The sequence below is a fragment of the Mytilus edulis genome, chromosome 7, assembly GCF_963676685.1.
Source record: "Mytilus edulis chromosome 7, xbMytEdul2.2, whole genome shotgun sequence".
Taxonomy (NCBI): Eukaryota; Metazoa; Mollusca; class Bivalvia; order Mytilida; family Mytilidae; genus Mytilus; species Mytilus edulis.
The window spans coordinates 77,515,293-77,540,890 of NC_092350.1; the positions used below are offsets into that span (position 1 = coordinate 77,515,293).

The 25,598-nt window shown below is 30.4% G+C and overlaps 1 protein-coding gene across 6 annotated transcripts in view; it reads right to left on the minus strand.

Annotated features, from left to right (window-relative positions):
• Positions 1-25,598, minus strand: part of LOC139482270 (soluble guanylate cyclase 88E-like) — a 240,323-nt gene that overhangs the window by 181,147 nt on the left and 33,578 nt on the right. For 2 of the 6 annotated variants that reach the window (XM_071266057.1, XM_071266060.1), the window contains exon 1: positions 23,775-24,142. The exons of the other annotated variants lie outside the window; for them this stretch is intronic. The gene's annotated coding sequence lies outside the window, so the exon portion shown is untranslated. Of the gene's footprint in view, positions 1-23,774; positions 24,143-25,598 lie in introns of those variants that run through there. 6 annotated transcript variants of the gene reach the window in all.

The window sequence follows — 25,598 nt, forward strand, 5'->3', positions numbered from 1 at the left end:
ATTGAAAAAAATAATGTTATATTGATAAGAGGAAAACATTTCAATGTAGATAAATCAAAAATATAATATAAATTCATATTTTATGTATTCTCTCCGTAAAATAGAGGCGTTTTAAAATCACCATAACGCAAAAAAAGTAACGTTGCCTATAATATTATAGTGAACGACAAATTAGCGACGCTGTGACATTTTGGTAGACCACCATGCGATCGCTTTATTTTGAAATTGATGATTTGTAAATTACTCCTTGCTTTAAAGTTAAAAATACCAAAATGTTTATTTTGCAAAGGAATTTGAGATGATGGTGATGTTTTCGGAAATCGATCTTGTTTTACTCTTTTTGAAGGTTTTTAACTACTTGTCCTTAATAATAGTAGACACCCATTCAACGCATCGATGTCCGATACTAATCGATAAAAATATAATTTAAAGCATAGAATTTTTTTTTTTTTTTAATTTGGAATTTATTATACTAGATTCATTTTTCCGTTCTGAAAATCATAGCACATAATTTTTCGTTGTTTTCTATAGCCAACACCGAAATTAATAACGTAAAGCGTTGGTTAAAGGTTTTGTAATTATAGGAAACCTTTTGGGATTCATTCACTTCGTATTTTTTTTGTTTAATGTTATAATTAAGATTGCTGTCCGAATGAATGCCGTTCAAATGTTAAAGATTGGGAGAAACGCTTAATTTGTACATTAGTCACGTCAAAAAGTGATTATATGTATAGAATAAGAAGAAAAAAGAAAAACATTATTCAAGAATGCAGTAATTATGTAATAATTAATAACTTACGAATTTTCGAACATTTTTAAAATGATGTCCAAATTGGCCATCATCATCACATTAAATACAAAGATCAAATTAATAGAACAAAATCATATACAGATACTGTACTTTTTTTCATTTATCAAACTAAAATTGAGAATGGAAATGGAGAATGTGTCAAAGAGACAACAACCCGACCATAGAAAAGACAACAATAGAAGGTCACCAACAGGTCTTCAATGAAGCGAGAAATTCCCGCACCCGGAGGCGTCATTCAGCTGGCCCCTAAACAAGTATATACTAGTTCAGTGATAATGAACGCCATACTCAACTCCAAATTGTACACAAGAAACTAAAATAAAAAATAATACAAGACTAAAAAAGGCCAGAGGCTCCTGGGACAGGCGCAAAAATGCGACGGGGTTGAACATGTTTATGAGATCTCAACCCTCCCTTTACCTTTAGCCTATGTAGAAAAGTAAACGCATAACAATACGCATATTTAAAATTCAGTTCAAGAGAGGTCCGAGTCTTATGTCAGAAGATGTAACCAAAGAAAATAAACAAAATGACAACAATACATAAATAACAACAGACTACTAGAAGTTAACTGACATGTCAGCTCCAGACTTCAATTAAACTGATTGAAAGATTATGATTTCATCATATGAATATCAGGCACTATCCTTTCCATTAGAGGTTTAGTAACAAATAATGACCGAGAAGAAAAGTCCATGCTTTGTATTTTACTGACGGGATTAAAAAAACAAACCGAATTGATGTTTTTATCAATTAAAAAAAAATGTATGGACTCTAACGGTGTTTTTTGTGGACTTTAGCGGATGTTTGTTATTTAGGACTTTAACGGCGTTTTCTTGTGGACTTTAGCGGAGCTCATTTTGTGGACTTTAGCGGAAAGTTTGTGGACTTTAGCATCGTTGTGGACTTTAGCGGTAATTTGTTGTGGACTTTAGAGGAATTGTGGAGGACTTTAACAGTACCACAAAGCATATTAAACCATCATAGAAAACTATGAATCAACGAATGCCCATTTATAACCGTTTTTTTTACCACGCGATATATAACTTGCTTACGTATTATTGATAACATAATATAGTTCTACTGCAATATTTTGTTTAAACCCAAAAGAGTTTACAAAAACATATAAAAGGCCCCATACACGCATTTTATGTTGATGTATATATTGTTGGCGGACGTATTGAAGCCTATATACTATTGACGGACGTATTGTAACTTATAGACTGTTGACGGACGTATTGTAACCTATAGACTGTTGAAGGACGTATTGTAACCTATAAACTGTTGAAGGACGTATTGTAACCTATAAACTGTTGAAGGAAGTATTGTAACCTATAAACTGTTGACGGACGTATTGTAACCTATAGACTGTTTACGGACGTATTGTAACCTATAGACTGTTGACGGACGTATTGTAACCTATAGACTGTTGACGGACGTATTGTAACCTATAAACTGTTGAAGGACGTATTGTAACCTATAAACTGTTGACGGACGTATTGTAACCTATAGACTGTTGACGGACATATTGTAACCTATAGACTGTTGACGGACGTATTGTAACCTATAAACTGTTGAAGGACGTATTGTAACCTATAAACTGTTGAAGGACGTATTGTAACCTATAGACTGTTGACGGACGTATTGTAACCTATAGACTGTTGACGGACGTATTGTAACCTATATACTATTGACGGACATATTGTAACTTATAGACTGTTGACGGAAGTAATGTAACCTATAGACTGTTGACGGACGTATTGTAACCTATAGACTGTTGACGGACGTATTGTAACCTATAAACTGTTGACGGACGTATTGTAACCTATATACTATTGACGGACGTATTGTAACTTATAGACTGTTGACGGACGTATTGTAACCTATAGACTGTTGACGGACGTATTGTAACCTATAAACTGTTGAAGGACGTTGTTTTACCTATTAAATTGGATTTGTAATGGCTATGTGTGGTTGTTGTCTCATTCATGGATATTCATAGTTTTGTATGCATATGTTATTTTAAAAGCATACAATGTATTACATATAAATATTCGGTCATAAAGTCAATACAATATCAATTAAATTAATTATGATGAAAAATATAATTAATTATTTGGTGTGTGTAATCACTTCTCTATTAGACGAAGAGGCTATTATTTACCTTTATCAATTTTTGACAGAATAGAGACCATAAACAATAGAAAGAAAAGGACTTCATAATTATATTTTCTCGCAAAATGTAATCACAAATTTACTTTCGTAAACGAGTTAAAGTTTATGTTTGAAAATATCAAGATTGTACAGTTATCGTATTAACAGATAATAAGCTCGCAAATGAACTTATGAACAGCATACACATTTGATAAACCCATTATACATAACTTCGTAAAAGCATCTCACTCTGATTTTAGAGATTTTCGGCGAATCATATGCAACTTCCGAAAATCAGAAAATTATGAAAAGACAATTAAAAATTGCTAGTAAAAATAGAAATTCAAGTTCGTTTGCAAAATATAATATTGGTCAGGTGAGCTATTATCATATGTCTCCTCTCGCCTCACATTGCGTCAGTCGCTCCGCCCTTCTATTGGTCAACCAATCACATTTCCCTCGTCCTAACACTGGGTCGATTCCACTGCTGGTGGGCATTTCGTTCTCGAGGGTATCACCAGCCCAGTAGTCAGCACTTCGGTGTTGACATGAATATAAATTATATGGTCATTTTTATAATTTCCTGTTACAAAACTTTGAACTTTTCGAAAAACTAAGGATTTTCTTATCCCAGGAATAGAATGCCTTAGCCGTATTTGGCACAACTTTTTGGCATTTTGGGTCCTTAATGCTCTTCAACTTTGTACTTGTTTGGCTGAGCGTCATTGATGAGTCTTATGTAGACGAAACGCGCGTCTGGCGTATAAAGTTATAATCCTGGTACCTTTGATAACTATATACACCACTAGGTCGATTCCACTGCTGGTGGACGTTTCGTCCCCGAGGGTATCCACAGCCCAGTAGTCAGCACTTCGGTGTTGACATAAATATCAATTATATGGTCATTTTTATAATTTCCTGTTACAAAACTTTCAATTTTCTTATCCAGGAATAGATTACCTTAGCCGTATTTGGCACAACTTTTTGGCATTTTGGGTCCTAAATGCTCTTCAACTTTGTACTTGTTTGGCTTTATAACTTTTTTGATCTGAGCGTCACTTTTGAGTCTCATGTAGACGAAACGCTCGACTGGCGTATGAAATTATAATCCAGGTACCCTTGATAACTATAAACTTTGTACAACTTCGTACTTTATTTGGCCTTTTTTAAACTTTTTTTGGATTCGAGCGTCACTGATGAGTCTTTTGTAGACGAAACGCGCGTCTGGCGTATATATAAAATTTAGCCCTGGTATCTATGATGAGTTTATTTGCATGCATGAGGTGTATATACTAGTCTACTAGCTTGTATATTGAACATGTTGATTATTATGGCGATTTAACATTGTTGTCAGGGGAGGATTTAGGCGGTTTTCTGCTTGAAACTTAAATTTCTCGCTAATTTTACCACAAAATATTTCTCGCAATGTTTGGCTTGGCGAGATATCTTCATTGCACCCACTCTAGAAGAATATTTCGATAATTTGACCTCAGAAAATTTCTCGCTTCGAGTTTTATTATCATGACCTTTGTATTGAGTATTGGTACATTTGTTAATTATGTTGACTTCGATCTTTAGTGATTTTTTGTTTTGTCCCTTCCCTTCGACTTTCCGTCTTCAGTCAATATACTTCTTTCGGGTCATCCTTGTTTCGACCTCATACAAAGGCTATAATTGTATAATATCATATTGTCGGAAACATATCATTTGCATTTATCATAATTTGATTTAATTTGTAAAAATAAGTAATGATTTATTAGTTGGTGTCTGATAAATAACACCTAGTTGACATATTTCTTATTTCAAATTCTTAAAAGCGACATTCATAAGTCACTTATATCAGAAAAAGTATGTAATATTACAAATCGGATTCCTGCATTATAATAAAGTTCAAATGTTTTACTACACTTCTAAAGGAGGTATTTGACGTCTATAATATAATTTGATATATTCCATATACACTTGCAAGAACAACACGATGAAATTACAACTAAATGTATAGCATGTTTAACCAGATAGCCATTAATTTATACATTTTTACTTTTGGTATATGTGTTTTCCCATGCAGCGGGTAATCATTCAAATCAATATAGTTTGATTGTTTGATTGCTGTTTGCTTAACGTCCAGTGACAAATCTTTCATTTATAATCTGAATTTAGATCAACTAAGAACAAAAAGATTAGGTATATATAAATGTATGTTCTGTTCAAGGGGCACTAGCTACGAGATATATAAAAAATCTGAAATGTATTTCTTTTGATCAATCATTTATAATTAAATTTGGTGCATTTACTGTTTTCTGATTGATTAAAAGTATTACTATAATTTTCAATGTTGTCATTTTTTCTGGCGACACGCCCACTCTGACGTTGGGTATTCATACGCCAACATGTGTGTACGTTGTTATTGTTAATATAAATAATATAAAACGTTCTTTGAGCCTTATTTTTGATAGACATTTATTTATAATGAACCAGACACAAGTTGGTTCCTTTTTCCTTTTTCCTTTTTCGATATTCAAATTTTGAAAAATATTACAAGTCCAAACTGAATTTTTTTTTTCCTTCAAAATTTTTTTTCCTCAAAATTTTTTTTTCCTATAAATTTTTTTTCCTCAAATTTTTTTTTTCCTCAAAATTTTTTTTTTCTCAAAATTTTTTTTCCTCAACTTTTTTTTTCATCAATTTTTATTTCCTCAAAAAAAAATTTCCTCAAATTTTTTTTTTTCCTCAAAAAGTTTTTCTTCAAATTCTTTTGTCATTTCCTTATTCGTTTTCTTTTTCCTTTTTCGATTATCATCCTTATTTGATTTCCATTTCCTTATTCGATTTTCATTTCCTTATTCGATTTTCTTTTCCTTATTCGGTTTCTTCTTCCTTTTTCAATATTCATTTCCTTTTTCGGTTCCTATTTCCTTATTCGGTTTCTATTTCCTTATTGGATTTTCATTTCCTTATTCGATTTCCATTTCCTTATCAAATTTTCATTTCCTTATTGGGTTTCTTTTTCCTTTTTCAATATTCATTTCCTTATTCGGTTTCTATTTCCTTATTCAGTTTCTATTTACTTATTGGATTTTCATTTCCTTATTCGATTTCCATTTCCTTATTCGATTTTCATTTCCTTATTCGGTTTCAATATCCTTTTTCAATATTCATTTCCTTTTTCGGTTTCTATTTCCTTATTCGGGTTCTATTTCCTAATTGGATTTTCGTTTCCTTATTCCATTTCCATTTCCTTATTCGATTTTCATTTCCTAATTTGGTTTCTTTTTCCTTTTTCAATATTCATTTCCTTTTTCGGTTTCTAGTTCCTTATTCGGTTTCTATTTCCTTATTCAATTTCCATTTCCTTATTCGGTTTCTTTTTCCTTATTTGGTTTCTTTTTCATTATTCGGTTTCTTTTTCTTTTTTCAATTTTCATTTCCTTTTTCGGTTTCTATTTCCTTATTCGGTTTCTATAACCTTTTTCGATTTTCATTTCCTTTTTCGATATTCAAATTTTGAAAAATATTACAAGTCCAAACTGAATTTTTTTTTTCCTTCAAAATTTTTTTTCCTCAAAATTTTTTTTTCCTCAAAATTTTTTTTCCTCAAATTTTTTTTTCTCAAAATTTTTTTTTTCTCAAAATTTTTTTTCCTCAACTTTTTTTTTCATCAATTTTTGTTTCCTCAAAAAAAATTTTCCTCAAATTTTTTTTTTTCCTCAAAACATTTTTCCTCAAAAAGTTTTTCTTCAAATTTTTTTGTCATTTCCTCATTCGTTTTCTTTTTCCTTTTTCGATTATCATCCTTATTTGATTTCCATTTCCTTATTCGATTTTCATTTCCTTATTCGATTTTCTTTTCCTTATTCGGTTTCTTCTTCCTTTTTCAGTTCCTATTTCCTTATTCGGTTTCTATTTCCTTATTGGATTTTCATTTCCTTATTCGATTTCCATTTCCTTATCAAATTTTCATTTCCTTATTGGGTTTCTTTTTCCTTTTTCAATATTCATTTCCTTATTTGGTTTCTATTTCCTTATTCAGTTTCTATTTACTTATTGGATTTTCATTTCCTTATTCGATTTCCATTTCCTTATTCGATTTTCATTTCCTTATTTGGTTTCAATATCCTTTTTCAATATTCATTTCCTTTTTCGGTTTCTATTTCCTTATTCGGGTTCTATTTCCTAATTGGATTTTCGTTTCCTTATTCGATTTCCATTTCCTTATTCGATTTTCATTTCCTAATTCAGTTTCTTTTTCCTTTTTCAATATTCATTTCCTTTTTCGGTTTCTAGTTCCTTATTCGGTTTCTATTTCCTTATTGGATTTTCATATTTCCTTATTCAATTTCCATTTCCTTATTCGGTTTCTTTTTCCTTATTTGGTTTCTTTTTCATTATTCGGTTTCTTTTTCTTTTTTCAATTTTCATTTCCTTTTTCGGTTTCTATTTCCTTATTCGGTTTCTATAACCTTTTTCGATTTTCATTTCCTTATTCGGTTTCCATTTCCTTTTTCGATATTCAAATTTTGAAAAATATTAAGTCCAAACTGAATTTTTTTTTTCCTTCAAATTTTTTTTTCCTCAAATTTTTTTTTTCCTCAAAATTTTTTTTCCTCAAATTTTTTTTTTCCTCAAATTTTTTTTTTCTCAAAATTTTTTTTCCTCAACTTTTTTTTTTCATCAATTTTTATTTCCTCAAAAAATTTTTTCCTCAAAATATTTTTCCTCAAAAAGTTTTTCTTCAAATTTTTTTGTCATTTCCTTATTCGTTTTCTTTTTCCTTTTTCGATTATCATCCTTATTTGATTTCCATTTCCTTATTCGATTTTCATTTCCTTATTCGATTTTCTTTTCCTTATTCGGTTTCTTCTTCCTTTTTCAATATTCATTTCCTTTTTCGGTTCCTATTTCCTTATTCGGTTTCTATTTCCTTATTGGATTTTCATTTCCTTATTCGATTTCCATTTCCTTATCAAATTTTCATTTCCTTATTCGGTTTCTTTTTCCTTTTTCAATATTCATTTCCTTATTCGGTTTCTATTTCCTTATTCAGTTTCTATTTCCTTATTGGATTTTCATTTCCTTATTCGATTTCCATTTCCTTATTCGATTTTCATTTCCTTATTCGGTTTCAATATCCTTTTTCAATATTCATTTCCTTTTTCGGTTTCTATTTCCTTATTCGGGTTCTATTTCCTAATTGGATTTTCGTTTCCTTATTCGATTTCCATTTCCTTATTCGATTTTCATTTCCTAATTCGGTTTCTTTTTCCTTTTTCAATATTCATTTCCTTTTTCGGTTTCTATTTCCTTATTCGGTTTCTATTTCCTTATTGGATTTTCATTTCCTTATTCAATTTCCATTTCCTTATTCGGTTTCTTTTTCCTTATTTGGTTTCTTTTTCATTATTCGGTTTCTTTTTCTTTTTTCAATTTTCATTTCCTTTTTCGGTTTCTATTTCCTTATTCGGTTTCTATAACCTTTTTCGATTTTCATTTCCTTATTCGGTTTCCATTTCCTTTTTCGATATTCAAATTTTGAAAAATATTACAAGTCCAAACTGAATTTTTTTTTTCCATCAAAATTTTTTTTCCTCAAAATTTTTTTTTCCTCAAAATTTTTTTTCCTTAAAATTTTTTTTTTCCTCAAAATTTTTTTTTCTCAAAATTTTTTTTCCTCAACTTTTTTTTTTCATCAATTTTTATTTCCTCAAAAAATTTTTTCCTCAAAATAATTTTCCTCAAAAAGTTTTTCTTCAAATTTTTTTGTCATTTCCTTATTCGTTTTCTTTTTCCTTTTTCGATTATCATCCTTATTTGATTTCCATTTCCTTATTCGATTTTCATTTCCTTATTCGATTTTCTTTTCCTTATTCGGTTTCTTCTTCCTTTTTCAATATTCATTTCCTTTTTCGGTTCCTATTTCCTTATTCGGTTTCTATTTCCTTATTGGATTTTCATTTCCTTATTCGGTTTCCATTTCCTTTTTCGATATTCAAATTTTGAAAAATATTACAAGTCCAAACTGAATTTTTTTTTTTCCTTCAAATTTTTTTTTCCTCAAAATTTTTTTTTCCTGAAAATTTTTTTTTCCTCAAATTTTATTTTTTCCTCAAAATTTTTTTTTCCTCAAAATTTTTTTGGCTCAATATTTTTTTTCATCATTTTTTTTCCTCAAAATGTTTTTTCCTCAAATATTTTTTTTTCCTCAAAATATTTTTCCCCAAAAAGTTTTTCTTCTAATTTTTTTTTCATTTCCTTATTCGTTTTCTTTTTCCTTTTTCGATTATCATCCTTATTCGATTTCCATTTCCTGAGTCGATTTTCACTTCCTTATTTGATTTTCTTTTCCCTAATCGGTTTCTTCTTCCTTTTTCAATATTCATTTCCTTTTTCGGTTTCTATTTCCTTATTCGGTTTCTATTTCCTTATTGGATTTTCATTTCCTTATTCGATTTCCATTTCCTTATTAAATTTTCATTTCCTTATTCGGTTTCTTTTTCCTTTTTCAATATTCATTTCCTTATTCTGTTTCTATTTCCTTATTCAGTTTCTATTTCCTTATTGGATTTTCATTTCCTTATTCGATTTCCATTTCCTTATTCGATTTTCATTTTCTTATTCGGTTTCTTTTTCCTTTTTCAATATTCATTTCCTTTTTCGGTTTCTAGTTCCTTATTCAGTTTCTATTGCCTTATTGGATTTTCATTTCCTTATTCAATTTCAATTTCCTTATTCGGTTTCTTTTTCATTATTCAGTTTCTTTTTCCTTATTCGGTTTCTTTTTCCTTATGCGGTTTCTTTTTCCTTTTTCAATATTCATTTCCTTTTTCGGTTTCTAGTTTCTTATTCAGTTTCTATTTCCTTATTGGATTTTCATTTCCTTATTCAATTTCAATTTCCTTATTCGGTTTCTTTTTCCTCATTCGGTTTCTTTTTCCTTATTCGGTTTCTTTTTCCTTATTCGGTTTCTTTTTCCTTATTCGGTTTCTTTTTCCTTTTTCAATATTCATTTCCTTTTTCGGTTTCTGTTTCCTTATTCGGTTTCTATTTCCTTATTCGGTTTCTATTTCCTTATTTGGTTTCTATTTCCTTATTGGATTTTCGTTTCCTTATTCTATTTTCATTTCCTTATACGATTTTCATTTCCTTATTTGGTTTCTTTTTCCTTTTCCAATATTCATTTCCTTTTTCGGTTTCTATTTCCTTTTTCGATTTTCATTTCCTTATTCAATTTCAATTTCATTATTCGGTTTCTTTTTCCTTAATCGGTTTCTTTTTCCTTATTCGGTTTCTTTTTCCTTATGCGGTTTCTTTTTCCTTTTTCAATATTCATTTCCTTTTTCGGTTTTTAGTTCCTTATTCAGTTTCTATTTCCTTATTGGATTTTCATTTCCTTATTCAATTTCAATTTCCTTATTCGGTTTCTTTTTCCTTATTCGGTTTCTTTTTCCTTATTTGGTTTCTTTTTCCTTTTTCAATATTCATTTCCTTTTTCCGTTTCTGTTTCCTTATTCGGTTTCTATTTCCTTATTCGGTTTCTATTTCCTTATTTGGTTTCTATTTCCTTATTGGATTTTCGTTTCCTTATTCGATTTTCATTTCCTTATACGATTTTCATTTCCTTATTCGGTTTCTTTTTCCTTTTCCAATATTCATTTCCTTTTTCGGTTTCTATTTCCTTTTTCGATTTTCATTTCCTTATTCAGTTTCCATTTCCTTTTTCGATATTCAAATTTTGAAAAATTTTACAAGTCCAAACTGATTTTTTTTTTCTCCTTCAAAATTTTTTTTCCTCAATTTTTTTTTCCTCATTATTTTTTTCCTCAAATTTTTTTTCCTCAAAATTTTTATTCCTCAATTTTTTTTTCCTCAAAATTTTTTTTCCTCAAAATATTTTTCCTCAACAAGTTTTTTTCGTTTCCTTATTCGTTTTCTTTTTCCTTTTTCGATTATATATAGTATAACTAATCGCCGTATTTGTATATCAAAAATAAGACAACGCGTGACCGAACGTCGCATGGATTAAACGAGCTGATATTGATGTCTCGGGATAATACGAAATATGATACGGATTTTGCCATGTATTATACGCTTTATTATATACTTAGTAGTAAATACAGATAAATTGTATGTGTAATACAATCATTGGCAAGTCTGCTGTATCAGCCACCCGTGATGATATCGATATCAGCACGGTTGCAAAAGCTTTATCACACCTTTAATCTATATGACGTCACGTCATCGATTGCAGTCACTGTTGCAAAGGCTTTATCAAACCCCTTATCTGTATGACGTCATGTAAAACCTATAATCTGTATGACGTCATTTCAAACCTCATATGTATGACGTCATGTCACATAAAAAAATCTACGTGAAGTTTATGTATATAATAAAGTGTATATAATATGGCTTTTCAATATCACACACCGTATCAACCCTCAACCAATATAATCCCTCGAGCAGAGCTCTTGGGATTATATTGGTGTCTCGGGTTGATACGGATGTGATATTGAAAAAGCCATATGATATTCTCTATTTATCATATGTTTCAACAGAAGAGTATTATATGAACTGTTTTCTGTTCCATAGCACTGGGTTACCTTCAGTTCTACTTCTGTCTTGTTTCAAAGGCCTTAAAAGAACTGCTCAATTACTAATCCGAAGCACCTTGGTTACCTTACAATTTGCGTGCTGTTGTTTTAAAAATACTTTGTTTATTTTTGTATTTTTTATAGTTGCATTTAGTGTGCCAAAAATATGAAAACTTGACGTTCGTGACGTCACATACAATATGAAAACGACATTCGTGACGTCACATACCAAACAATGACGTCATTAAACAAAATTTTGAGGAAAATTTTTCATAAGCAAAAAAAAAATCCAAAACTGACTATGTAAGAAAAAAAAAAAAAAAAAAAAGTAGGGGTGTGATAAAGGGTAGGGGTGTGATAAAGGGTATGCGATAAAGGGTATGCGATAAAGGGTGCGCACCAAAGTTGCGCGATACGGATTAAACAGCAGGCTATTTATCAAACATGCAAAACTACTGTATTTACTACTAAACATATGATAAAAGGATATATTGACCTGAAAGAAGTATATTGACTGAGAACGTAGTCCGAGGTCGATATACTTCTTTGGGTCGATATATCCTGTATTGACCTCATACAAAGGCTATATTTGTTATATTATTAATTTCCGACCATATTTGTATCAAAATCGTCATTTGATTTTGTTGGAATTTTATAGATATCATATTGTCTCCTTAACAATACAAAATATTAGTTGTTATTTCAATTGCTTTTTTTTTGTTTGTTTGTCATCTTAAGTATTTGAAGATTTTTTCCGTCAAATAATCGATCACAGATATCATCTGTTTCAAAACGTTAAGATCGTTTAACAATATCCTGAAATTCAATACATGACGTCACAAAGTTTATCGGTTTTTATATTTTCTAAAAATAACCGTGCAATATGCTTTTTGCCGTACAATATGCTTTTTGCTATCCGCCGTTTTCTCTCTACCTTCGAAAATATAGTTTAACATGTGACTATCCCTAAACGAATCAAATTTGTTAAAATATACAAATTAATAATATTATTCCGTATCATGTCTTTGTGACGTCAAATACGTTGACCCGGCCTTAATAACTTTGACCCTGACATATCAGCGACGTCATAATGTTGGAACCGACGTTAATAACTTTGACCCGAACTTATCAAGTCATCTTTTGTGTGCTGGTGCAACAAAGAAAACACTTCCAAAACACGCAAATATAGCCCGATAAATCGATTATCAGATTATCTGCATATTGATATTGTAAAATATCAGCTGCTTGACATTATATGAAGGCTAGTTGATCTCGTTCGCTACGCTCACTCGACAAAAAGCTTCATATTATGTCTCGCAGCTGATATTTTACGATATCAACATGCAGATAACCTGATAATCGGTACTTATTGTATGACGTCAGAGAGTGAAATAACCACGTTTATTTCACATGTGAAATTATCAGTTTTTATTTAACTGGGAAACAGGGGCGGATCCAGAACCTTGATGTCTGGGGGGGGGGGGGGCACCATGAAACCCAAATTTTAGCTTTTTTAGAGATGTATATACGGTATATGTTAGTGTGAGTGTGAGTGTTTTGTTTTTTGGTTGTTGTTTTTTAAAAGGGGGGAGGGTCAGATCTCTATATTTCTAGATTTTTTTTATTGTTTTTACTATTTCACTTTATACTTTCTTTTCCATGCATCAAATATTTGACACTGGACGTTATTAACAACATACAATCAATCAATATTTTCTCCATCACCTCTATATTTTTTTGGCCTTGCTTCCAGACTTACTTTTTTGTACATTATTCTAATATCTGTAAAACACCTTCATATCCTTACAAATGGTGACCTTTTTTAGCCTCATACATGTACATGGCAATTGAAACAATCAAAATAAACAAATATAACTGTATGCTCGGGCATTTAAAGAAATGATTAAGTCCCAGATTCAGTTACAAAATAGATCTTAGGAAGATAATTTAGCATTTTATTAATGATTTTTTTATAAGAAAATGTCAATTCATCATGTTTTTCCTAGACCGGTGAAAAAAAGGGGGTTTGACAAATTGTCGATTTCCCTTGAAAATAAGAGGGAAGTAAATAGGACATTCCATTCCATTTAAAAAAACAAACGTGTATGGTATTAAAAAATAAATGATTTGATTTGTTGCTGAATAAATTCACAAAAAGACCGTTTTGAAGAGAGAAAAAAAATAAATTCTAAATAAAGTGGTAATTTGAGTACTGTATTTTGGAATGGAGAGAAACTAAGAACCTAAATATAGATGTATACCAACATTATGCACATAAACATATAATTTGTACCTATTCTTTAAAAACACAGATCAGAAGTTTCACCTGCATGGTAATCGATTTTAATCTTTATTGTATTATAAACCAATAAAAATTCGTACCATTCCAATCAACATGTAAATGTATTTTCCATAATTTAAGCTTGCAAAGAGAAATTAAAAACACACAAAGGTGTCAATATTTACACACCCATCGATATAAAGTTGTCATAAATCACGCATGTGGACGCCGGAATTAATTAACGGCCAGTATAAGAAGTCAAATCAAGCTGTGATTCATTTCCGCTCTAGATATTAAGAAGATTCAGTAGCAATAAAATTATGTTAAAAAAAAATTTTGGTGACCTGAACTGGGGGGGGGCACATGCCCCCTGTGCCCCCCCCCCCCCCCGTAAATCCGCCACTGGGGAAATCAATGTAATTCATTGCAACCAATGTAATAACATTCCTTATTCGGTTTCTTTTTCATTATTCGATTTTCATTTCCTTATTCGGTAACTTTTTACTTATTCGGTTTCTATTTTCTTATTTGGTGTCTATTTCCTTATTCAATTTTCATTAACTTATTCGGTTTCTATTTTCTTATTTGGTGTCTATTTCCTTATTCAATTTTCATTAACTTATTCGGTTTCTATTTCCTAATTCAATTTTCATTTTCTTATTCGGTAACTTTTTCCTTATTCGATTTTCATTCCTTGTTCGGTTTCTATTTCCTTATTGGGTTTTTATTTCATTGTTATAATATTAGATTTCCATTTCCTTATTGGGTTTCTATTTCTTTATTCAGTTTCTATTTCCTTATTCAATTTTCCGCATTTCCTTATTACTCTTTATCGTTAAAAAAGGGTTCACCAATTCAGACAAAAATGAGATCTTTCTAGTATACAATAAAAAACGAACTGGAAAGTCTATATGAGACATCAAAATGTTGTAACAGAGGCGGATCCAGAAGGGGGTTTCGGGGGCTGGAACCTCCCTTTTTCGGCCGATCAATGCATTTGAATAGGGACATATAGTTTGAACCCGCTCCCTTTTTAAAATGGCTGGATCTGCCCCTGTATAAGATGTGCATTTATAAGCTGTTTCGTAAGAACAAATATCCCTACGTAACAATACATGATAGATTATGAAATGCCAGCGTATTCCCGATTTTGATATTACATGCCCCGTTTTTTATTCCTTTTACAGAAGCGACAAATGACAACCTCAGTAGCCAGGTCAATAATTTTCTATATATAGATCGAAATTCCTTCTAGGTTTTTAAAAGACTCTGATTAATATCGGTTAGGGAAATTTTTTCCGGAACTTTATATAAATAAAAAAAGAATAGGATATAGATAGCAATCATCGTGACTAAGTGATGAAAACATCGGGTTATTCAATGAAATATGACTTATAGTGGAGGGGGCATTAAGTTTTTCCAGCTTTGTCTGTGTGTATGTACGTACGTCAAGAAATTAGTTTTTGTTCTTTTATCTTGAGTTTGCCTCAACAAAATGTTAAGAAACTTATACACAATCCGTATGACAACAAAATACAGATCGCATTTGAATTTTGGTGGCGTCATTTATACCATTCTAGAGTTATGCGCCTTAACAAATTAAAAAAAAAAATACTGATTTTTGTGTTTCCGTTTTCTTTCATAAGTTTGCCCGACATCAAAATCAAGACATATACACAATACATTTGCAGTAAAGAAACAGCGTCTTTATTGCTGTTCTCTTGACAAATACATTGAGATCTTTTACACAGAGAAATCATGCTCGTTTCAATGAAAGTTGAAAGACAGTCCCTAGCACCGGTTTGAGCAGAATTGTTTGCTAAAGTCAATATCGTCACAGTTGTATGTGGCATAGAAGACACACATATGCGAGGCAATATGAACAATTTAATATGAACAGCTGACAAAGGCTACTTGGCAAAATCTGTCATGGATTGCCCGACTATTTCACTTATACATTAGTATAAAACGAGACACATTTAAAGTGAAATACAGGGTAAGTTACTAGAGGTTGTATGTATATATATAATCCCTCAAAATGAAGTTTTAGGTGGTATGTACATATGATTAACTAAGAGTGTTCCGTCCTGCCTGTCGGTTTGTCCATAGATCTGGGAAGTACTAGAACACTACATTATGTAGGTGGTCTTTTTACCGGGCACAGAAAAAAATCCATCATACTTGTCATTTTTACCGCGCTGAAGTACGTCCATTATTCATTATTCATTATTCAAAATTCAATAATGAATAATGAACTAGTTCACTATTCACTATTCAATGTTAAGTAATGAATGATGAAATTGTTTAGGTTTCATTATTCAAGTTGGAGCGGTGAATAGTGAAATAAAAATAACTGACACTGTAGCTAAATTCCGTATTTTTAAATTCGTCATTTTAGTGTTATCAAACGATCATTCAAATTATTATAAAAAAAACACTCTGTAAATCTTTAATTTCATTTATTTATTTAGTTTCGGAGGATATAAACTTATGGCTTTTTCTTAACTATTTTTAAAAGAAATTCCATGTATGAACAACCTGAATACCAAAACATATATATATACTCAAAATTAAAATACTCTACGTTGTCTTTTTTATTTTCTCTGGACCTTTGCTATTCTTCATCCTCTGATTAAAGATATAACAAGTTGATTGTGCAGCAATGACCATTAGAGGGGTCACGGAGGACCTAAATGACAAAACACGCGTGAAAATTAAGGAATAGCCAATTTTGAATAATGAAATGGATATTTTGAATAATTGAATGGACTGCTGTTACCCTTCAGCCCCGAATAATAGATAAACCTTATAACTCATTCGTAAGCTTATTAAGAGAGGAGCAAAAGGTATATAGTCAATATGTTCCGCAACGCATATAAGAGGAGTACCGACGGGCTTAATATCGAAATACGCGTGAACATTGAGAAATAGCTTATTTTGTATAATGGAACGGACTGCTGCAACCCGTCAGCTCCTAATTACGATAAAAATTATACACCAATAAAAAGCTTATTGATAGAGAAATACACTGATAATAAACAATATGTGCGGCAATGACCATTAGAGGGGTTACGGAGGACCTAAATGCCAAAACACGCGTGAAAATTAGGAAATAGCCAATTTTGAATAATGAAATGGATATTTTGAATAATTGAATGGACTGCTGTGACACTTCAGCCCGTATTTACAGATAAACTTTATACCTCATTCGAAAGCGTATTAAGAGAGGAACAAAAGGTATACAATCAATATATTTCGCAACGTTCATAACAAACGACATTGTGTGTACTCGATTATGCTTTCAAACAACCGTTGCAAGTAGTAACCGTTGCAACGAACGGTTTGTGATTAAGATTTATTTCCCTTGAAATTGCACAGACATAAACAAGCTAAAAATAAAATATTTTCATATTTTTTTCAAATAATCGCCTGTTATACAGATACAACAGTTTAAATTGAATAAGTTGGCAATTTTTTGAAGTAGGCTTTCAAAACCATGATAGAATAAGAGCTATTTTAACATATAAAATCGGCCTTATTGAAAATGTATATTATGATAAACAAAACCTTTTTTAATACAATTGTGTAACAAGGACTGTGGTCTTTTAAATTCACAATTCTAATACAACAATTGGATGTTTTAATAGCCAGTCAAGGTCGTTAAAAACTTCTAGTTGTTGTATTACAACTGTGAAACAAGGACTGTGAAGGTCTATTAAATTAACCAATTGTGAGTTTCCACTTAAACATAGTACAACATATCCGTACTGCATACGCGAAAGCTGAAACTATGCATTTTATTAGAAACAAATACATATTTAAGATAGATTAAGTCCGATGCCTCGTGTTAAGAGAAAGTCATGCTCTTTGTACGTTAAGAACCCTTACAACAACTCTTTAATGGGTTCGTAGGTTACCTGATGCAAGGCAAAATTCATGTCCCTATCCAATATACCCTCATCTTCCTGTGGCAGTCAAAATTTCCCTGATCATCATCCCGGATGGCCTCAATTATTACGAGACCTACCTATTGTATTTATTGTCAAATTGTTCTCGTCCTGAATATTCATGAAATATTTGCCACTGAACGTTGAGAAACCAACAATCAATCAATCAATATATTTTCAGCATTTTCAAAATAAATCGTAATACACACGTATGCGATATTTAACCAATAAAGGTGGAAGGAAAGCTTCAATTAAAAGATCGTTTATAAGATATTTAAAGAATACAATGTCAGTACAATTTAATTAATAATTATTCTAGTCTTTTTAATTCTATGATGATTAATTATTTAGTCTAGGATGCATGATTTCGTTTATTATTTGTTTTTGGCTTTGAACTAGCTGTTAATAACTGGAAAAACTCTCAGATATGTACCAGGCCACGTACACTCTGTGTTTTAGCAAGGTGTATTTCTATTTGTATCTCATGATCTGAGTTAAGTCAGGCTTAAGTCTTTTTCAACTGATTTTTATAGTTCGCTCTTATGTTGTACTGTTACACCACTGTCAAAGTTACATGTTTAACGCCGCCACATTATGTATGTATATGTGCCTATCCCAAGTCAGGAAACTGTAAATTAATTCAGTGGTTCTCGTTTGTTGCTGTGTTACATATTTGTTTTTCGTTCATATTTTGTACATAAATTAGGCCGTCAGTTTTCTTGTTTGAAATTTGTTAGCACTTGACATTTCGGAGACTTTTAAAGCGGACTATGCGGGATGGGCTTTGTTCAATGTTGAAGGCCGTACGGTGATCTATTATAGTTGTTTATTTCTGTGTCATTTGGTCTCATGTTGAGAACACATGCACTTGCCTCAGACAAGTGCCTGTGGTGGAGAGTTGTCTCATTGGCAATTATGTCATATCTTCCTTTTTATATTGGTGTTTTTCATCGACGACAGAATAGGCAAATATGTCTTATTTATCAATAAATTGTCAGTTACTTTTATTTGGAATGCATTTCAAGAAAAAAGTCTCAAGTTGTTGATAAAATAAAAGCATGAGAAGAGTGTCCTTTTCTCACTGAGTCAATGCAAAATCTCAGGTTTCCAATTATCAAAACAAAATCTTTTGATGAAACGACTGAAATTTATTGTTTAATATTTAATGTCTAATTTCAAAATCATGCAAGAAATAATTATACAATGAAATTAACACAAATTTGACACGCTAACGAATATAGATAAGAAACAAAAGAATAATACCAATACCAATCACAAACGCAAATCTATATTTAGAATATTAAAGTCATGTCAACTCAGTTCGTTTAAGGTCTGTTTGATTCATTCTCTTATGTACCACTAAATAATTTCATAGGGAATCATAAACAAAGTGTTCTAGTTCAAATAAAACGTGAAGCTAGTTTTTTTGCTGATATGCATTTCAATTCTTTTGATGTTATCATGATGAATGAAATGACCTCATTCATTAAATGATTTCTCCAAAACAGCACCAACCGTTGAGTTACGTACCAACCGTACCAGATACGTAGCAAATCGGGAAACCTCTAGTAGAAGAGTACCGACGGACTTAAATATCAAAATACGCATGAACTTTGAGAAATGGCTTATTTTGAATAATTGAACGGACTGCCTTAACCCATCTGCTCATATTATACACCAAATTAAAGCCTATTAGCAGCCGATCAAAATAGCAGCCACTTCAGTTTTTCAAAATTTGAATATCGAAAAAGGAAATCGAAACCGAATAAGGAAATGAAAATCGAAAAAGGAAAAAGAAAACGAATAAGGAAACAAAAAAAGTCTTCTGAAAAAAATTTTGAGAAAAAAAAAATTTTGAAAGAAAAAAATATTCAGTTTGGAATTGTAATATTTTTTTAAAATTTGCATATCGAAAAAGGAAATGGAAACTGAATAAGGAAATAGAAACCGAATAAGGAAATGAAAATCGAATAAGGAAAAAGAAACCGAATAATGAATGATAATCGAAAATGGAAAAAGAAAACGAATAAGGAAACGAAAAAAAATTTTTGAAGAAAAACTTTTCGAGGCAAAATATTTTGAGGGAAAAAAAATTTTGATGAAAAAAAAATTGAGGAAAAAAAAATTTTGAGGAAAAAAAAATTTGAGGAAAAAAAAATTTGAGGAAAAAAAAATTTTGAGGAAAAAAATTTTGAGGAAAAAAAAATTTTGAGTAAAAAAAAATTTGAGGAAAAAAAATTTTGAAGGAAAAAAAAAATTCAGTTTGGACTTGTAATATTTTTCAAAATTTGAATATCGAAAAAGGAAATGGAAACCGAATAAGGAAATGAAAATCGAAAAAGGAAATAGAAACCTAATAAGGAAATAGAAACCGAAAAAGGTAATGAATATTGAAAAAGGAAAAAGAAACCGAATAAGGAAAAAGGAACCAAATAAGGAAAAAGAAACCGAATAAGGAAATGGAAATTGAATAAGGAAATGAAAATCCAATAAGGAAATAGAAACTGAATAAGGAACTAGAAACCGAAAAAGGAAATGAATATTGAAAAAGGAAAAAGAAACCGAATTAGGAAATGAAAATCGAATAAGGAAATGGAAATCGAATAAGGAAACGAAAATCCAATTAGGAAATAGAAACTGAATAAGGAAATAGAAACCGAAAAAGGAAATGAATATTGAAAAAGGAAAAAGAAACCGAATAAGGAAATGAAAATCGAATAAGGAAATGGAAATCAAATAAGGAAATGAAAATCCAATAAGGAAATAGAAACTGAATAAGGAAATAGAAACCGAAAAAGGAAATGAATATTGAAAAAGGAAAAAGAAACCGAATAAGGAAATGAAAATAGAATAAGGAAATGGAAATCCAATAAGGAAATGAAAATCCAATAAGGAAATAGAAACCGAATAAGGAAATAGAAACCGAAAAAGGAAAAGAATATTGAAAAAGGAAGAAGAAACCGAATAAGGAAAAGAAAATCGAATAAGGAAATGAAAATCGAATAAGGAAATGGAAATCGAATAAGGATGATAATCGAAAAAGGCAAAAGAAAACGAATAAGGAAATGAAAAAAAAATTAGAAGAAAAATTTTTTTGAGGAAAAATATTTTGAGGAAAAACAAAATTGAGGAAACAAAATTTTGAGGAAAAAAAAATTTTGAGGAAAAAAAAAAATTTGAGGAAAAAAAATTTTGAGGAAAAAAAAATTTTGGGGAAAAAAAAATTTGAACCAAAAAAAAAATTCAGTTTGGACTTGTAATATTTTTCAAAATTTGAATATCGAAAAAGGAAATGGAAACCGAATAATGAAATGAAAATCGAAAAAGGAAATAGAAACCGAATAAGGAAATAGAAACCGAAAAAGGAAATGAATATTGAAAAAGGAAAAAGAAACCGAATAAGGAAAAAGAAACCGAATAAGGAAATGGAAATTGAATAAGGAAATGAAAATCCAATAAGAAAATAGAAACCGAATAAGGAACTAGAAACCGAAAAAGGAAATGAATATTGAAAAAGGAAAAAGAAACCGAATTAGGAAATGAAAATCGAATAAGGAAATGGAAATCGAATAAGGAAACGAAAATCCAATTTGGAACTAGAAACCGAATAAGGAAATAGAAACCGAAAAAGGAAATGAATATTGAAAAAGGAAAAAGAAACCGAATAAGGAAATGAAAATAGAATAAGGAAATGGAAATCGAATAAGGAAATGAAAATCCAATAAGGAAATAGAAACTGAATAAGGAAATAGAAACCGAATAAGGAAATGAATATTGAAAAAGGAAAAAGAAACCGAATAAGGAAATGAAAATCGAATAAGGAAATGGAAATCGAATAAGGATGATAATCGAAAAAGGTAAAAAAAAAACGAATAAGGAAACGAAAAAAAAATTTGAAGAAAAACTTTTTGAGGAAAAACATTTTGAGGAAAAAAAAAATTTGAGAAAAAAAAATTGAGGAAAAAGAATTTTTGCGGAAAAAAAAAAATTTGAGGAAAAAAAATTTTGAGGGAAAAAAAATTTTGAAGGAAAAAAAAATTCAGTTTGAACTTAAAATATTTTTCAAAATTTGAATATCGAAAAAGGAAAAAGGAAAAAGGAACCAACTTGTGTCTGGTTTATAATGATTGGCAATAATTTAGTTTGAATTCATTGACCCATAAAATTAATTTTTAACTCTTCACATATTACATAATCCGTTCGCGGATAGCCATTCATTAAATGAAAGTGAAATAGGGAAATGATTATTCGCTTCAGGAAGCCAGTATGGTTCAATTTTGTGAAGATAAGTTAAGAAACAGTGATGCTGAACTGTTCACCTGAAACTGAATATTTCGACCTCATTGAATCCGTATTGATGTCAAATTTAACCCCTTATCTAGAGATGGATAACGCATGCACTGTGCATGTTGAGTTATTTAAAAGAAAAGAATGTCAACATTGAAAGTGAAACAATTTTTTTGATTGACCGATTCGATCCACAAAATATCATTCTTATACAGGTAAAAATGACGATTAACATATAATTTAATATATAATATGAAATTAAACAAACCTAGAAAAATCCAAATGAATGAGTTCGTTTCTACTTTTATTTATATTAATTTGTGTTTACCTCACCAAAAGTGAGTATTTATATAGAATTTGCTTGCAAATGAAAAACAAGCCACCACGAAATAGCCCAAAGCGGTGCTTAAAAGTGGTGTTAAAACACAAAAAAAATATTTAAATATGCAAATGAAAAATGAAAATTTTCATTTGCATTTCAAATGGGAAGTCACAATCTATCAATAGGTTTTGTTATATTAACTTACATATAATATTCAAGTATGTTAAATATATGACCGAGATTTTAGCTATATAAAAATACATCTGTTTCATGTCAACACTTATATTTGTATGTTTTTTCCTCAATTTTCCCAACAATTGTGCCTCTTAAAGATTTTGTTGTTTCAGATAACGTTTTATCATGCTGTCGAAGATCATAACTAAATAAATCTTCAAAGTTATCATCTGTAATTATCTATGCTTTTTGGTTTAGAAACATAAAGCAAAATAAAAGAATTGCTATATATGTCTAATTTCTTTATTGTATAACGAATCACAAATCCATGAACGCCGCATTGCGTCATTACTATACTCTCAAGGGTATATTCATCAAAAAGTCAAGTATTAATTGATCTTTGCATAAAGATTTTTATATTGGATTGCAAACAAAACCTAGAAAACAATACAGATGAAAGTCTTTAATAGTTCCTATCTCAGGATCTACCAGAACGGAAAAGGTAATGAATTACATATTGCAACAGACTTGGGACTATCTTCAGACAGTGGTAAAGATAGAGAGTCGGTCTGCAGAAGGTGTAACTTCTCTCCAATGTATTTTCGCCTTTCCCAATCTCAAAGTTAAAGATTTTCAAAAATAAATGATTTACATTTTAACCGTTGAATTGTGTTTAAAAACAACCTTTTCTCCCTTGTTTCATGGTCATAAATAATAATCTTCTTGTCAATCAAAATATTTTCTCACGGAAACCGCATTAATTCACACATGTCATACGCGTGTAGATTCCATCTCCTTGCCTATAGTTAAAATATATCCGCATCAACAACTTTCGTTTCTAAATTATACATAAATCGCAAATGGCAGAGCGTATGCTTAATGTATGTGACAATGGTCCCGGGTTCGAACCCAGACTTAACGTTGTAATTTTGTTCTAATGTTACAATATATGCTGTAACTGAATAAGTGTGACTGACAATGCTTCCCCTGTCCTAGAAGAAATATAACCTCGAAAATAAGCCGAAAAGGGAGATTCTAATTTCGTATAACTTAAAAGCAACTATAGTACATAAAGGGTAGGGCGTCTTGTACCGACATAAAAAAAAAAACGTTTATACAACACCCCTAAAGGCTGGAGTCCTTATCAATATTTCTAAATTAATCTTTAACAGGACAAGTGACTTTAAGACAAAAAATGTTTTTAAAAACTTACCTTTTATGGAAATAACACCAAATGTATAATTCCTCACAAAAGAATGAATCTGTTAATCAATCTAATTACTCAATCGGAACGGTACAAGTTTGTTTAACACTTAACGCTATCATAAAACCGATGATTTATTTAAACAATAGATCACTATTGTCAGGGTGTTTTTTTTAGGTTAGAGACATCTTAACTTGCATTTCACCTTCTATCTAGTTATTTCTTCATTTTGTTTTAAGACGTAAATGGACAATATCTCCTAAACTGTAATCGTTGATGTAAAAAAAAATCGAACGAAATCGGAACGTAGTCGCTTAGATTATGTCTTTTAGAATAAACCAAATAGATAAACATGCAAAGTTGTTCCACCTGTGTTTATAAAACATTCACATCTTACAGATTAAAACTTTTACATGAAATTCACTGATAATTCTCAGATTAGTATAACAAATCGTTTTTACTTAAGAAACGAGCATTCTGCTGTTTCAGGTGGTTTAAATTTCATTGGCAGAAGGGAGATATATGTCTATGATCTGTTTATTCTTAATATTCCTTGTTTTTACATTTTTTTTATTATCTTGAAGTAATCTGAAGTAGTTATCATAATATGTGTTAGAATGCTAATCATAGTTAATGATCGTTTTACTAAGATATGATGTAATAGGACAATAGGTAGTATTCTCCATGATAGGCTTTTCAGACATGTTTATTGCTTAACTTTATAAAAAAAAATTACATAGAGAACCATTTATTCTTGGAGTACTTTATTATCTTTCTTTTTATATTTTTTAAAAAGCAGTTAACATTCTTTTTATGAAGATTTATTGATAAAATTGAAATGAAAAAAAAAAAAATCCTCACAGTAGAAACAATTTTTACTATAAACACTACTGCAGTAAACTGTTGTTCAAAATGTATATGTTACAGAAATCCCTCTAAAATTACCTTACGAGATACCTATGATCTGTTTATTCTTGATATTCCTTGTTTTTACATTTTTTATTATCTTGAAGTGATCTGAAGTAGGGTGATTCTAGAATTTTTCTAAAACTGCACACATTTAATTGCAGTTGCTAATTTTGTAGTCTGCCTAGCTACTTTGTTTTAGTATGACTTGATGAAAAGGTAGTTTTAATCATTTTATGTGTTTGACCACACCTTTATTGTCTATATATCATTATGGTTGATGATATGTGATTTATACTACATACACATGCTATTTGTGCTATCAGAGTATTTAAACACAAGATTTTCTAATAGATGTCCATTTACAACAATAAGAACACGAATGCAACAACGTTTCTGCATATTTTCAAGCAGATTCAACATTAGAGGTATGTTGCGATATTTGTATCCGTTCAGACTACATTCAACTTCAACGCCATACAACTGGCTTAAAATTATCAAACAGGACAAACAGATGGTTGTCCAAAAAAACTAAAGTGTGTGACCTGTTCAAGTTGTTGATAACTTTACTGTTCCCATTTCGAGTGTTCATACATAAGTTGGATATCCAAGAAATCTAATTTTTCAACAATAAAAACAAGTGACCAAGAACAGTTTGTCAGGTCATAATTAGTAACTTGTATTCATAGTGTAAATAGGTTAATTGCTGACAATATGCATGTTTGGTTGACGTAATTTGTGAGTTTCTTATTAGGTTTCTGGATTTATGTCTAACATTTTACAGCAAAAATATCAAGTCAGCAAATAGCTGTAAAAATTACGAAAAAATCAGCAAATAGCTGTAAAAATTACGAAAAAATCAGTAATTACCTGTAATAATTGAAACGATCGGTACATGCCTGTAATTCCTAAATTGACTAGTAATTA